Source organism: Macrobrachium nipponense, chromosome 30 (genome assembly GCF_015104395.2).
Source record: "Macrobrachium nipponense isolate FS-2020 chromosome 30, ASM1510439v2, whole genome shotgun sequence".
NCBI classification, from domain to species: Eukaryota; Metazoa; Arthropoda; class Malacostraca; order Decapoda; family Palaemonidae; genus Macrobrachium; species Macrobrachium nipponense.
In genome coordinates, this window is record NC_087218.1 from 73,004,709 (window position 1) to 73,018,980 (window position 14,272).

The 14,272-nt window shown below is 37.7% G+C and overlaps 1 long non-coding RNA gene across 1 annotated transcript in view; it reads right to left on the bottom strand.

The window, feature by feature from the left end:
* The window catches only part of LOC135202601 (uncharacterized), a 46,872-nt gene extending 42,794 nt beyond the window's left edge, over positions 1–4,078 (bottom strand). Inside the window, exon 1 of the long non-coding RNA XR_010311768.1 lies at positions 3,925–4,078. This is a non-coding gene — a long non-coding RNA (uncharacterized LOC135202601). The remainder of the gene's footprint in view (positions 1–3,924) is intronic.
* Between the last annotated feature and the right edge of the window lie 10,194 nt (positions 4,079–14,272).

Here is a 14,272-nt window from a genome sequence, read left to right on the forward strand (position 1 = left end):
CCAAGACAACAGTCAACTGAATTTGAAAAAAGAATATTCGGGGGATAAGATGAAATAAATCCAAATACCGTTGTTAGGATTGAAATTGGTCTATAGCGTTGCCAAACATCAATCTATTAAAATTTTAATGAGGTAAAGAGAGCAGTTTAGTAACTGAAATTGATAAATTTGCTCCAAAAATGATTGAATCGTAATTTTTGTACACAGGTCCCGATGACAATTGTGTTAAACCAGTCATTAATATTCACATTATAAAGTGAAGAAATGTTTTAAGATACTTCACAATGGAGAAACAGAACAGAGGACCCATTACTAATGTTGCAAATGCAACTCTTCGTACAGCTGAGTCAACAAAAGTTAGTAAAGCTACAGTTGAACGAATAAGTAAAGAAGCACGAGGTTAAATAAAGTGTATCATTATCATTCATGTTTATTAGATATACTGTATTTATTACTTGAATGTTTCTAAAATAGAGAAATGATTAATTTACAGAAATTTATCATAACCATGATTTCCCTTTAGTTTTCTCTCATGCAGGTTGTTAATAAATAAGTTAATTGAAGAATAAAAAGAACGGTTTCATATCTGATGTTTTAATGCCAATACACACTATCTGAATAAAGGAAAAATAAACTTTACCAGCGAACCCTTCTAAGACAATTATAGAGTGGGCATTCCCCTTTCACCAGACTCTGAAAGGAGGATAATCTGTACACGACAGAGGTTAAGACCTAAGGGTAATGTTTCCCTTGGGTGATTAGTAAGTAATACAGAACTTTGACTTTGGCCGCCTCTACAAAGAACTTGAAGATATGGCAACGCGTGTTTTCGCTTTTAAACACGCCCAAACCCCCACCTTAGATTGGTACTACTTTTATATATTATATATATATATATATATATACTATATATATATATATATATATAATATATATATAATATATATATATATATGGGATGGGAATTAAGTTCTGATCACCAGAAATATATTCCTCAGATTCCACGTTGGCAGAGCAGAGAATCGAACTCGTGACTACTGAATCGGCAGGCGAGCAGGTGACCCACTCGTCCGAGGAACTTTTTTTTTTATTTTTTTGTCATAACTGCTTTAGAGAAAGCATGATTCAGTAAATCTAAACAAATCAACCAAATTACCGATAGGTTTAGGTGCATACAACCAAGCTGTTCACGGGATCAACGTTCAAAATAATGTCGACGGAGATGAAAATTAAATCTACGTAGTTAAGAACCAGTTAACTCTTTAGGCGGATAGCTCTTTAGTCATTTTTTTCTAATGAAGAAGAATGGAGTGAGGAGAGTATCATTAGATAAGAGACCTATGCATCAAATAAGGGTGGATAAGTCCCCCGAACCCTGAAAAGTTCAAAGAGAAGTAACAGACGCACCTATAAATGAGACAGCCAGCTTTTACCGGGATTGATAGAGTACGACAAACTGGCTTCTCTAATCATATAGGAGCCCGCGCCAGCCTAAGGTTGACGTAATCTAAAACGAACGCTTCCGAAACACCTGTTTCCTTTCAAATCGAAACTACTAAACCCTATCGGTTCCTTGATGGCGAAAAGGGCAGGGCATCGGCGGTGACCGGCGATGCCAAATCATATATTCCCACTCATGTTGTAAGGGATTTGAAGGCAGTATAAGTTATACAACGCAAATGTACTTTATTTCTAATTAATTTTTGCCGATTATTGAAACCCCTCGTGATTTTCTGGCTTTTAACAACAGAAAAACAACACGTTTTTTCTTAAACTTGGCAAAAATATTTTCCAGCGCTGCCAGTTCTTTTCTCAGGTGTTACGCTGACCTTAGGGCATAAAGACGTCAAACAGCCGGGACTAAACCCCCTACTGGGAAAGGCAGTCGTCGCTTAATTGTCTTTCATGCTGGGCTGGTACCATTCTTAATGCAAATATTCTTTTCAGTTCTCAAAATTAATTTACTTATATATATAACGAATTGCTTCTTAAAAGTTTTGTATTTATAACGTGCAGTAATATTATCTATATAATATAGTCTTTTCATTCTTGTCTATTATTTTCACTATATGACATTCATGACCCAAATAATCATTAACTTGTTTTGACAAACCCTTATGAAGATCTAAGAATAGAAAAATGTTATGGAAAGAAACGAGGGAGTATATAATATAAAGATGATAAATTGAATAGCTGCCGATAATTTCACTTGTATATTTATGCCTCTCTCTCTCTCTCTCTCTCTCTCTCTCTCTCTCTCTCTCTCTCTCTCTCTTTTATATTTAATATATATATATATATATATATATATATATATATATATATATATATATACATACAGTAAATTAACACAAAAAAAAAAAAAACAAGTAAATTAAAAGTGCAGAAGTTCAGTGGCTTGTGAATGATCACAAGAAAGGTCCTAAAAGAGATTTAATTAGACGTATATGAAAAACAGAGACCTGGAAGAATGCAAATATTTTCGAAGGAGTGCCGAGGCAACAGGGAACCGCCCCCCCCCCCCCCCCCAAAGTATACTGCTCCCCAATGAGACATTAACATTCGCCAAGGAGGGTAAACCTCCTTGACAGACCCACGGATTAAAAGGGGTAAATAGGAAAGGGTAGGCCTTTAAAAATTCGAGAGAAGTACATTTGGCAACGTAGGGGCCTCGCCCAAATCTCCAAGAAGGAGCCGATAGGGTATACCAGACTTTGGGGGGGGGGGGGGGGGTTGGGGGGGGGGGGTGGGGGGGGGGGGGGGGGGGAAGGAAGGGGTGTCGTTATTTCCCTGTCAAAAAAAAAAATAAAATATAAAATAAACTACCGGGAAAATAGATACAGTTCGAGAAGAACTTGGGAAGAGCTCACCGTTGGGAATATTAACACAATGCGAAATCGGTCTATTGCAGAGGTTCCCAACGTGGGGTGTACGCCCGAGGGTTAATTTGATTTTTAAGGGGGACAATTCGAAAATGTTTAATCCTAGTTAATGGCCTTTTAGGCTTTCTCTAAGTGAATGTATAAGATTATATCAGGACAGGAAGCAACAGGATTTTAGAGGTGATTAGGTGGGGCAGGTCAGAAAAATGGTTGGGAACCACTAGTCTATTGCCTGAGTATGGAGATTATTTCTTTATTACCACAAAATTCAAAATTTAGTTGGCCCGTTTTCCACTAACTTTGCTAGGCCATTTTTATCGTATCATATTTATTTATGTAACTATTCACCCTCAGAAGAAATATTCAATCTTTTATATCACTGTAGAACGAATTGCTTGTTTGCGTAAATCACCGCTTGGTATTTTTCAGGAAATTGTAAGTTACCGATAACGGAAAAACTAAAGAAAAAAAGTTTAAAATGCTTCTAATTCATCTGATTGAATTTCGAACAATTGTGCTGAACAAAGAGAAAAATAGATCGACAGATAGACTTAGGTCTCGACCGACGTTATTCTTGCCGAATAACATAGGATAGGACCGAATCTGCCCAGAATTTTTCTAATGTCTTCTCTCCTGACTTTCAGAGATAAACTAACGCAGTTTGATTTATAAGATGACACAAAAGATGGGAAAATTCGTCGACAACGGAAAAAAAAACACGACTTCACCTCGGTGAGTAATGAATGGAACAACTATTGTTATTTTTCCTATACAAATGTACGTGCAGCATATACTGTGCAATTAATTGCGCCGATAAAATATCCTATAATTATATAAAGATAACATGAATTACTGGATGAAGACATATTACTTCTTAAAATCATTGATAATGTAAAACGAGGCACCCTACCCAAGAAATATATCATCGCGTACGCTACCTGCCAGTAAACACAAACACACGACGAGATCGAAATTTTTAAATCCCAATATCGTAATCAGTAATGTTTCTCATACGAGGATGCCTAAGTGACGCTTCTCCTACCTTTTTAAGCAGTAACGACGTCTTGTTATTTGCCTCCTTTTTTCTTGTTTCTTTAAAATAACGATTTGGTGAAACTTTTAAGACAAACAAGAGGTCCGCTGCAGCGAAGGGCAGGCGTAGCACGTCTAAATCCGGCCGCTGGGTTGGATGGAAGAGCGAGTGTCGAATGGCTTAAATTTTACAGGGGGCTGGTGAAAACCTGGTTTCAACACGGGATTAAAGGTGTCGGGTGTCGCTTTCTCGTTAAGTGTTGTGTATACGATGGCGCACTTACATTGTACGCAATCTTCTTGCCAGTATGGCTACCTTGAAAGTATACGCCTAATAATTAGAAGGTTTAAACAGCAAGTATTTCCGTTGGGTGTCTAGCATCTTTTTTTCTTTAAATAGGAAAGAAAAAGATCTAACACGAGAGTCGGTTAAATGTTTAAACATCTACAACAACATTTTTTAATGGTAATACTTATAATGAGGTTATTTGTTATGTAATTATATATCCCTCGTAAACAAATACCTTGCAGACCTGCACCAACAACAGTTATGAAGGGAGAAAACCACCTTCAGTTACAAAGTCATGGCAATAAGATGAATGAATATATATATATATATATATATATATATATATATATATATATATATATATATATATATATATATAAGCAAATGCCACAGGAAAATGATAGTAAAAAATCCAAGAGTTTCCGTCTTTATTAAGACATTGTCAAGGAACGAATGAAATACAGTTGGAGAGAAAGTTATCAGGTAAACAACAAGATCAGGAATACCAGATGGTTAATTGTCAAAAGGGTGAAAATTAAAGAGATAATCCAGGATTATCGGATATCACAGGGTCACAAACCTAAACATAGATTTAACCCTAACAGAAACTACAAAGTATCCGTACAGTCCAAAACATGTAAAAACTGAATATATTAATTTTGTTGCTTATATTTATCTACAACTTTTTTCATTATGAAAGCATCAAGTTTAAATGAACCATGACTTAAATTTAGAGCATTTCTATTATTTGACTTGATGAAACAAGATTCAATGATATTCCTTTTAACTGTGTCATTACATGGGATTAAGGCTCTTTCTTGCTTGACTCCAGTTAATAGGATGATCTATATCTCTCATATGTACGAATAATGCATTCGGTATTTGCCCAGTTCTCACAGAATATTGGTGCTGTTAGAGACGTACGTATCACACTTTTTGCAAGGAATTTCATATATGCAGCTTGGAAGATCTTTAGGAGAATATTTTATTACTAAACTCTTGACATTAATATTACTGAAAACAAAATTTATGTTAAAAAGCTTTAAGATTATAGGAATTTCTAAAAACCATTCATCATAGGGTAATTTTAGAATGTTATGCTTACTAAATTCAAGTTTGTCATTAGTTAAATAAAATGTTTTTCTAGCTCTTTTCCATGCCACTTCTACTAAAGTCCTTGGGTATTCAAGTTTCAATGCAATATCATAAACAGTTTTAATCTCAGCATCAATAAACTGAGGGCTGCAGACACGTAAAGCCCTTACGAACATCCCAGAAAAAACAGAGAATTTAACATTTTGATTGTGATTGGAGTTGTAATGAACAAAAGAGGCAATGTTAGTTGATTTCCGAAAGACTGAAAAGGTGAAATTTCTATCATTTCTATGGACAGTTACATCAAGAAGATTCAAATTAAAATTTTTTCTTCCTCTACAGTAAATTTTATAGAAGGGTCTAAATTATTGAGATCATTAAGGAATTCCTGGAGATTTTCGTGAACTGGCCAAATACAGAAAATATCATCCACATACCTAAACCATATAACTTTTTGGGGCAAAATTCTTGGTTAAAGTTTTGTCTAAAAAAATTCCATGCCAAACTTTTGTACAAAAAATTCCCCATTAAAACAAAATTTACTATCTTTGATACATAACCTTATGAGACTAATGAGGTTTGCTACAGTTAAGGGAATATCATGACGTTCTAATTCATCCTCCAAAAATTCAAGTAAATCATCTACAGGCACTTTTGTAAATAAAGAGACAACATTAAAACTAACCATATTAAAATTCAAATTTAAACTATTCAATTTGTTGATAAAATCAACATTGTTTTTAACATTCGTGTTAGAAATGTTTCCTACCAAAGGTGTAAGAATTTTTACAAGCAAGAGCCTTAATCCCATGTAATGACACAGTTAAAAGGAATATCATTGAATCTTGTTTCATCAAGTCAAATAATGGAAATGTTCTAAATTTAAGTCTTGGTTTATTTAAACTTGATGCCTTCATAAAGAAAAAAGTTGTAGATAAATATAAGCAACAAAATTAATTACGCGTTTTGGAATATACGGATACTTTGTAGTTTCTGTTAGGGTTAAATCTATGTCTAGGTTTGTGACCGTGTGACATCCGATAATCCTGGATTATCTCTTTAATTTTTGCCCTTTTGACAATTAACCATCTGGTATTCTTGATCTTGTTGTTTACCTGATAACTTTCTCTCTCCAACTGTAATTCATTCGTTTCTTGACAATGTCATAGTAAAGACGAGAGCGCTTGGATTTCTGACTATCATTTTCCTGTGGTATTCCCTTATTTAATGGAGTCACGTGCATCTGCTGTGGTTTTTTAAGCATTATATATATATATATATATATATATATATATATATATATATATATATATATATATATATATATATATATATGTGTGTGTGTGTGTGTGTGTGTGTGTGTGTGTGTGTGTGTGTGTGTTTGTATTCGTGTGTATGAAAAATTCATTGTATATAAGTTGACTTATATGAAATGACTAATAAATAACACATCCACATCATGTTGGAGTTTCATGCACAGTGACATTTCTGCTATGCGTGCGGCTCATATATACGTGTTTTGTCTTCGAGTAAAGAACTATCATAAATAAAACCAAATGTCATGCTGCAACAAAACCATTTTCAAATTAAATGGGCTTACTCAGTTTTCAAAACAGAAATACATAAATGAATACATGGCCTCTTCGGTTCGATGATGATTTTCAAAAAAACACCGCTTGCAAAGTATCTCTCTCTCTCTCTCTCTCTAAATTCACTGAGGAGCATTTAGTTTATCAAATATCGATTATTTACTGCCATAAATGTACGTAAACTCACAGCCCGTACAGTTTCCGAAAAGCGATGTCGTGACAGGAACTCGTACGTTGTTAAGTTTGACGTCGAAACGAGAATAAACGATGCCAAAACCTACAAAAAGTATCAAGTCGAACACATATTCTACAAACATGTTGATAGAATGTCTTCTGGGTTTATTGTAAATCTGAGGTTGGTTAAATGTTATACTTCCATCACTTACGCGTCAGATCGACGTCTGTTAAGCTAACAGCAACGTTAGGTTCATATGAAACTAAACCCTAAAAAGGGTAGTCCCTTCAGTGCACCTCATGCGGTGCACTGTAGGCATTACTTAAGGTTCTTTGAGCGTCCCTTCGGCCCCTAGTTGCAACCCGTTTCATTCCTTAGTCTATACCTCTGTTCATCCAACGCCATCTTGAATCAAGATGGCGTTGGTTCATCTTCTCTTTCCTCCACCTTACTTTCCGGCCTCTCCTGACAACTCTTTCATAGTGCAACTGCGAGAGTTTCCTCCTGTTACACATTTTAAATCTATCTACTATCAATTTCCCTTTCAGCGCTGAATGACCACATAGGTCGTTGCCTTAATTTTCACAGGAAAATTAAGGCAATCTGTTGCATTATATGAGGCTGGTAATCTGTTATGTAACAGTTACCGCCAAGTTAGGTCGGCACTCTGCCATGCTACTACACCCAGGACCTCACCCTCTGGTTTTACAGTAAACTAGGGGCTGGTAACCTGTTATGTCACCATAACATCCAAGTAAGCTCAACATTCTACAGTTTTCAGTGGATTTTGACGCAACTTGATGTGTATGGACGTTGGATTTATATCTTGAATGAGTTCGATTTCGGTTAATCTATGATGAATATCTCTTAAAATGATTCCCGTCTTCAGCAAAACTGATAGTATTCATTTATTTCACTCCTTTCTTAAGGCCCGTCCACACGGTCGGACTTGGCTCGACGAACTGTGACGTCACATCGAACAAAGTTCGTTGAGCAAAGCTCGACCGTGTGGAGACGGGGCCTTACCAACGCCATCTAGAATTGACATTTCAAGATGGCGTTGGCCTTACAGACACCAAGTACCAAATGTCCGGTTAGAAGCAGCTGAGGCATTTGAATGAACTTGGCAATTCCCCCATCGCACAGAGGTGATCGATGCAAAAGATGTGCAAATTAAGGCCACTAGGTCTGGCTTCTTTTGTTGTACCCACAAACACACATCCAGCGTTGGACTGATGTTTGTCGATAATGATGAGTTTAACGTAGGTGATGTTGGCGTCAATAATAATAATAATAATAATAATAATAATAATAATAATAAATAATGATAAATCCCTTTAATTTTTCAGCTCGGGGCCATGTACATTGAATATACAAAATACACAGTAACATACACACTCTAGATATATGAGACAACATGATAAGAAAAATGAGTAATCGGCACTTACCACAAACTAGCTGAGGTAGCATAAAAGATTAGTATCATAATATTGGTAATACAGTAATAATATTGTGAGAAGAAAAAAAATGCATTGAGAGTTATTAAAAAGATAGTGCACAGATTATATAACTTAAATTTCAACTAAAAGCCTTAGGTGGTTAATGTAGAAAAAAAACTTTAACTTGATAGTACCTAATCACAGTAATAATGAAAAAATAAAATATCAGCAATAATATAATAACGGAACAAAATCTGCAGATGACATCTTGCCAATTACAGAGATTAAGTCCTTTAGGTTACAAAGGCCTGATTTTCCCATCTTTCCCACAATTTAGATCTTCTTGCTTCACTCCTTAGGATGCTTTGTATGAGCGGTTGCCGCTGTTTCTCACTCGTTACCAGACTGGACATTGTTCGCCTTACAATGATTTTTTAAATTGTCCAGGTAGTTTTTCTAAGAACACTGCTGTGCGGAGTGGTAGCGGGAGTGTTTGTGAGCGTCTCAGAATGTCATTGTGCACAACAGTGATACGTCTCATGGTCTCTCGGGTATTAGTTCGTCAGAGGGGAACACCCATAGATACTGTAGCAGTACGAGCGGAAGAAGAGCAGCAGTTTTCACGTCTGGTGACAGAAGGCAAACCTCCTGCAATCATGTTGCCAGCTGCCACCCATAGTTTACGGACGCCTCCGTTCAATATCTGCCGTATCTTTTTAGGTCGTCGGTGATAATGGTGACCCAAATACGGAAATTCGCGCACAAATTACAGCCGATGGTTTCCGTGGAAAATTTGTGGTTTTGCAATATGGCTAAGCGATCTCGGGAGCAGCGACATGCACTGGGTCTTGGTTTCGTTGTAAATTATATCAAATTCCTCTGCATATTGACGGCAAGTGTCGATGAGTCGTTGGAGGCCATGCACTGATGGGGAAATCAAAACCATATCGTCGGCGTAACAGAGGTTTTTATAGTAGTATCATTGACGGTGCATCCGATTGGGAGTGAGTTCAGTTTGGACATTCAAGGCATCTGTGTACGTATTAAACAGTATGAGAGAGAATGCCCCCTTGCCGAAGCCCGTTTAGGGAGCCCGAAGGTGTACGATAATACGTATAGGGTCCAACTCGGCCCATAACCCAAGTCGGCCCATTCAATGTAACCAAACCCCTCGGCCCATCGCCTGTGCCAAGTCGGCCTATTTGTGATAGCCAACTCGCCTATTGCCTGTGCCAACTCGGCCCATTTTTGACAGGTCAGATCAGATCAGATGAGTCGTCCAGTATAGCTTTTGCAACAGCACTGAATTTTTCCGTCAATCTTGCTTCCTTTTCTTCCACATACACTGAATAAGTTCTTAGTACTTTTTCTGTATTCTTTACTTTCTTCAAATGTATATTTGAAAATAGCCTACTGCTGAACACACGCACAGCAATATTTACCCAATGATAGGTGTAAAGGTTTTATTTATTCCTTTCCAAACATATTTAATGACGATAATAACAACTGCATTTAGAAACAATTAAGGACAAATCGTTTCCCTAAACATTATAAATTATTTGGTTGTTATAATTGTTGAAAAGAAAGAAATACTGATAGAGAGGGGACCGGATGGAGGGGGATACAAACACACACACACAGCACACTCCACACATGCACATACAGAGAGAGAGAGAGAGAGAGAGAGAGAGAGAGAGAGAGAGAGAGACTGGTTAGGAACCTTCTTTATACAAGCACTTAAGTGTCTTCATTGTTTCATTGTAATGGTGTTTGGTAAATGTTGTTCAAGGCTTGAATAATTTTCAAAACTGAACCATAGCTTATATAATTGATATGGTTACGAAAAACCTACTGCTAGACTTCAAGCAGCTAGGACAACATGGCTGACCATTACTGTCGGAGAAAGAAAGGCGGCATTTGATATTTTGCCACAAGACGATCAACTTAAGTTACATCTAATGACACCTGGATCAACTTAAATTTTTATTTACTATTTTAAAGCTCCCACATAATGAGGCAAGATAGTTTTAATTTACAGGTGCGGCTGCTGTCAGAAGGGGAGGTTTTGAAGAAAGCAGCAACATAGTATAATAAACATCACGCCACTTGTAAAACTATGGGATGGATATAATAATGAGAAAGATCGGCCAAACAATTACTGAAGGCAGTTTCTCATCGTATTGCATCTATGTTTTTTAATATCTACATTATTATTTTTTTAGAAGCTTTTAAGCAATGTGTTTTTACTTTTATCGATATGTAATTTATAAAGACTACTCTTTCTATTTTCAAAACTGTTTCACTTACCTCAGAGATTTATTTACAAGGTTTACTTGGGAAGCGATAACGAGACTTTCTTAGGTCTGATCTCGAAAAGAGAGAAACCAACACAATAAAAGAAAATAAAATAACACACAATATAATAATTAAAAATAGCTTTAACAAAGTAAATTTTGGATGTGGGCCGAGTTTGGTATATAGTGGGCCGAGCTGGTGTGGGCCGATGTTGGCAATGGACCGAGGTTGGTAGTCACAATGGGCCGGACTTGGCAATGGGACGACTTGGCGATGGGACGAGTTGGACTACATCCGATAATACGGTACCCCATTTGACACAGAATTGCTGTGTGGAGAACCAGCAATGTTAAAATGCCAATTAGATATAGGGGTGTGGCTCTTTTATGCAGCTTCAGGTAGTTTACTCTGTCAAATGCCTTTCTCACATCTACAAAACATAGGAAAACAGGAGAGGCTGATGATAGGTAGTAGTTCAGCAATTCTTTCAGTATGTAGATGCAGGTGTCGGTTGAGTGGTTGCTTTTAAACCCGAACTGGTTGTCAGTGGTGTGAAAGAAAGGGGAGAGTCTCACAAGAAGAACCGACTCAAGCATCTTCGATGCGATCGTTTGTAATTGCAATCGGCTGGTAGTTGCCAGGTCAGCTGCATCCTTTAGCTGTTTTTTATTAATGGTATCAAGTGAACTAAGAGTTTAGGGAGTCTGGAAGAAACTGGTGAATTATGCACGCATTGAATAGGGCAGCTAGCAAAATGTAAAAATTAGTCGGATGGCACAATTTGAAAAGCCTCTGCGGGAAGACCATCACAGCCGGGCGATTTATTATTAGGTAGGCTGTTTATGGCATCGCTGATGTTACCTGGCGTGAATACGGTCTGCAAACTGAAATTGAATGTTGTCATTAAGGAGGTTATCTACATCCCTTCGGGAAGCTTGATCATTTATGCAATTCAGGATATTGTTGAAGTGATCGCCCAACATACTTGCGATAGCTTCGTCTCCGACTGCTTCCCCTACTCTCTGTGATAGCTTTTTAGTTTTGGATTTAAAGGACTGGATATCTTTCCAAAGACGAGGTAATCACCAGATTCTTAAGTTTCTAAGACATTGCATCGGCTCTTAGTTGTTTTTTCATATTTAACCTGCAGTGCTAAGAGCCAAGTCTGAATTGCGCTCTCGCCTGCCTCATTAGTTAATGCAGTGTGTCCTTTCCCTCGGGCTACCATTTTGTCTCCACAGTAAAAAACATTTCTCGTGAGTGATGTATACAGATCTTTTTAACCAAGTCATTCCAACCAGGTATATTACGAGAATCACCTTGACGAAATCTCTAGGCAGTTTCGCTTGGTGGGGTATTGGAGCATACAAAATTGTGTAAAAATAAACACTGAAAGTAAAATCATTCCTTTACCGAAAACTGTCTAAATGCCATGAAGCTAAGCCTTATGTTTTTGCAGCAACCGAGTCTTTTTCCTTTTTTTCAGCCGGTAACTTCCTGAAGCCGTTTGCCTAAGAAACTTTCGTCAAATTACTTGCTACTCATAATTACTGACTACCATCAGCTTGATTATCTATTGGCACTAAGATGCACATGCAATGGGTACGAAAGATGCATATGATACTTACTGTTATGTATCCTGGCGATAATTGTCACATGAAGGCTTTAAATGAAAATCAGTTCATGAATAAACGTGGCATACTTGAAATAATGGGTTACATTGCTTATATTGCGGCGTGTAAGTCGATCTGTCGTATAAGTCGACTTCAATTATCTTACCTACAATTGCTGTTAGATAAGTTGGCCCTCTAAGCTATTTTCCAGCACTAACCGACATTCATCATTCAGTACCGACGCTCTCACCGATCTTGACAGAACTCTCCTGAATAATGTAAAACACTTTTAGAATTATCGTATAAAAACAGAACTGAATATCACCCTTGTGTCGCCCTCCAGCTAGAAAAAGTTAAGTATATTTTAGTTTAACCAGACCACTGAGCTGATTTACAGCTCTCCTATAGGGCTGGCCCGAAGGATTAGATATTTTTACGTGGCTGGGAACCAATTGGTTGCCTAGCAACGAGAGCTACAGTTTATTGTGGGATCCGAACCACACTATTTCGAGAAGTGAATTTCTATCACCAGAAGTAAATTCCTCTGATTCCGCGTTAGCAGAGCAGGGAATCGAACTTCGGACCACCAGATTGGCAGCCGAGCTCGAAAACCATCCGTCCAGCATGGAACTCCTCCAATTAGAAGAATGGAGTATAATAGAATGCTAGTTTCTAGCAGAAAGCAGTTGCTTTTGCAAATTCGCCAAACAACTGTGAAGCAGCGAGGGAGTTTGGTGTTATTGAGAAGCTCGTTCGAGACCTGAAGAAAAACATTGACATTCAAGACGAAAAACAAAAAAAGAAGTTCTATGAGGACATGAGCCAACCAATGGTCTAAGCTGGAGGAGTTTATTCAGATGAATGGATTCTTACGCAGTTGTCTTGATGAATTGAATAACAAAATTTAGGCCAGGGTCCAAGCACGGGGACCTATGAGGTCATTCATAGGGGAAACGGATGTTGACAGTAAAAGGCGAGTTCGATTCTCGGGCACTCTATTGAAGGGTCAGATATATGTATTTCTGGTGATAGAAGTTCACTCTCGACGTGGTTCGGAAGTCACGTAAAGCCGTTGGTCCCGTTGCTGAATAACCGCTAGTTCCACGCAACGTAAAACTACTATACAAACAAAGGCAGTAAAAGGTTTTAAAGGTGTAACAGGAGGAAAACCTCGCAGTTGCACTATGAATTAATTGTTAGCAGCCTGTGGAAAACAAGATGGAAGACAGAGAATATGAAAGGAAGCACAGTAAAAGGAACGAATGGGGTAGCAGCTGGGGGACGAAGGCACGCTCCAAAGAACGGTATGTAATGCCTACTGTACACCGCATGAGGTGCACTGACGGCACCACCCCTCTACGGGAACATTTGTGTTGCCTGCCTGCAGAAACGGCCATTCCGCGTGTGAAAAACTTGTTTGCACAACATTAATAGACTGCTGTTCCAATAAACTGTAACTGCATTATTCAATATATATTAGTAAGTGGCCACATTTGTCTGTTAGAAATCATGGTTGATACAGAAAGATATTTAATGTTTTTAAGGCTCAGAAATGTGACGAGTGTTCGGCCTAGTTCTGTAGCAGTTTTAGGTATCCCGATGTTACTGGGACGACTACGTATATTCAAACTCCGTCAGTGGACCTCATGCGGTGCACTGTAGGCATTACTCAAGGTTCGTTGTAGCGTGCCTTCGGCCCCTAGCTGCAACCCCCTTTCGTTCATTTTACTGTACCTCCTTTCATATTCTCTTTCGCCATCTTACTTTCCTCCCTCTCATAACACTTGATTCATAGTGCATTTGTAAGGTTTTCCTCTTGTTACACCTTTCAAACCTTTTTCTGTCAATTTCCATTTCAGCACT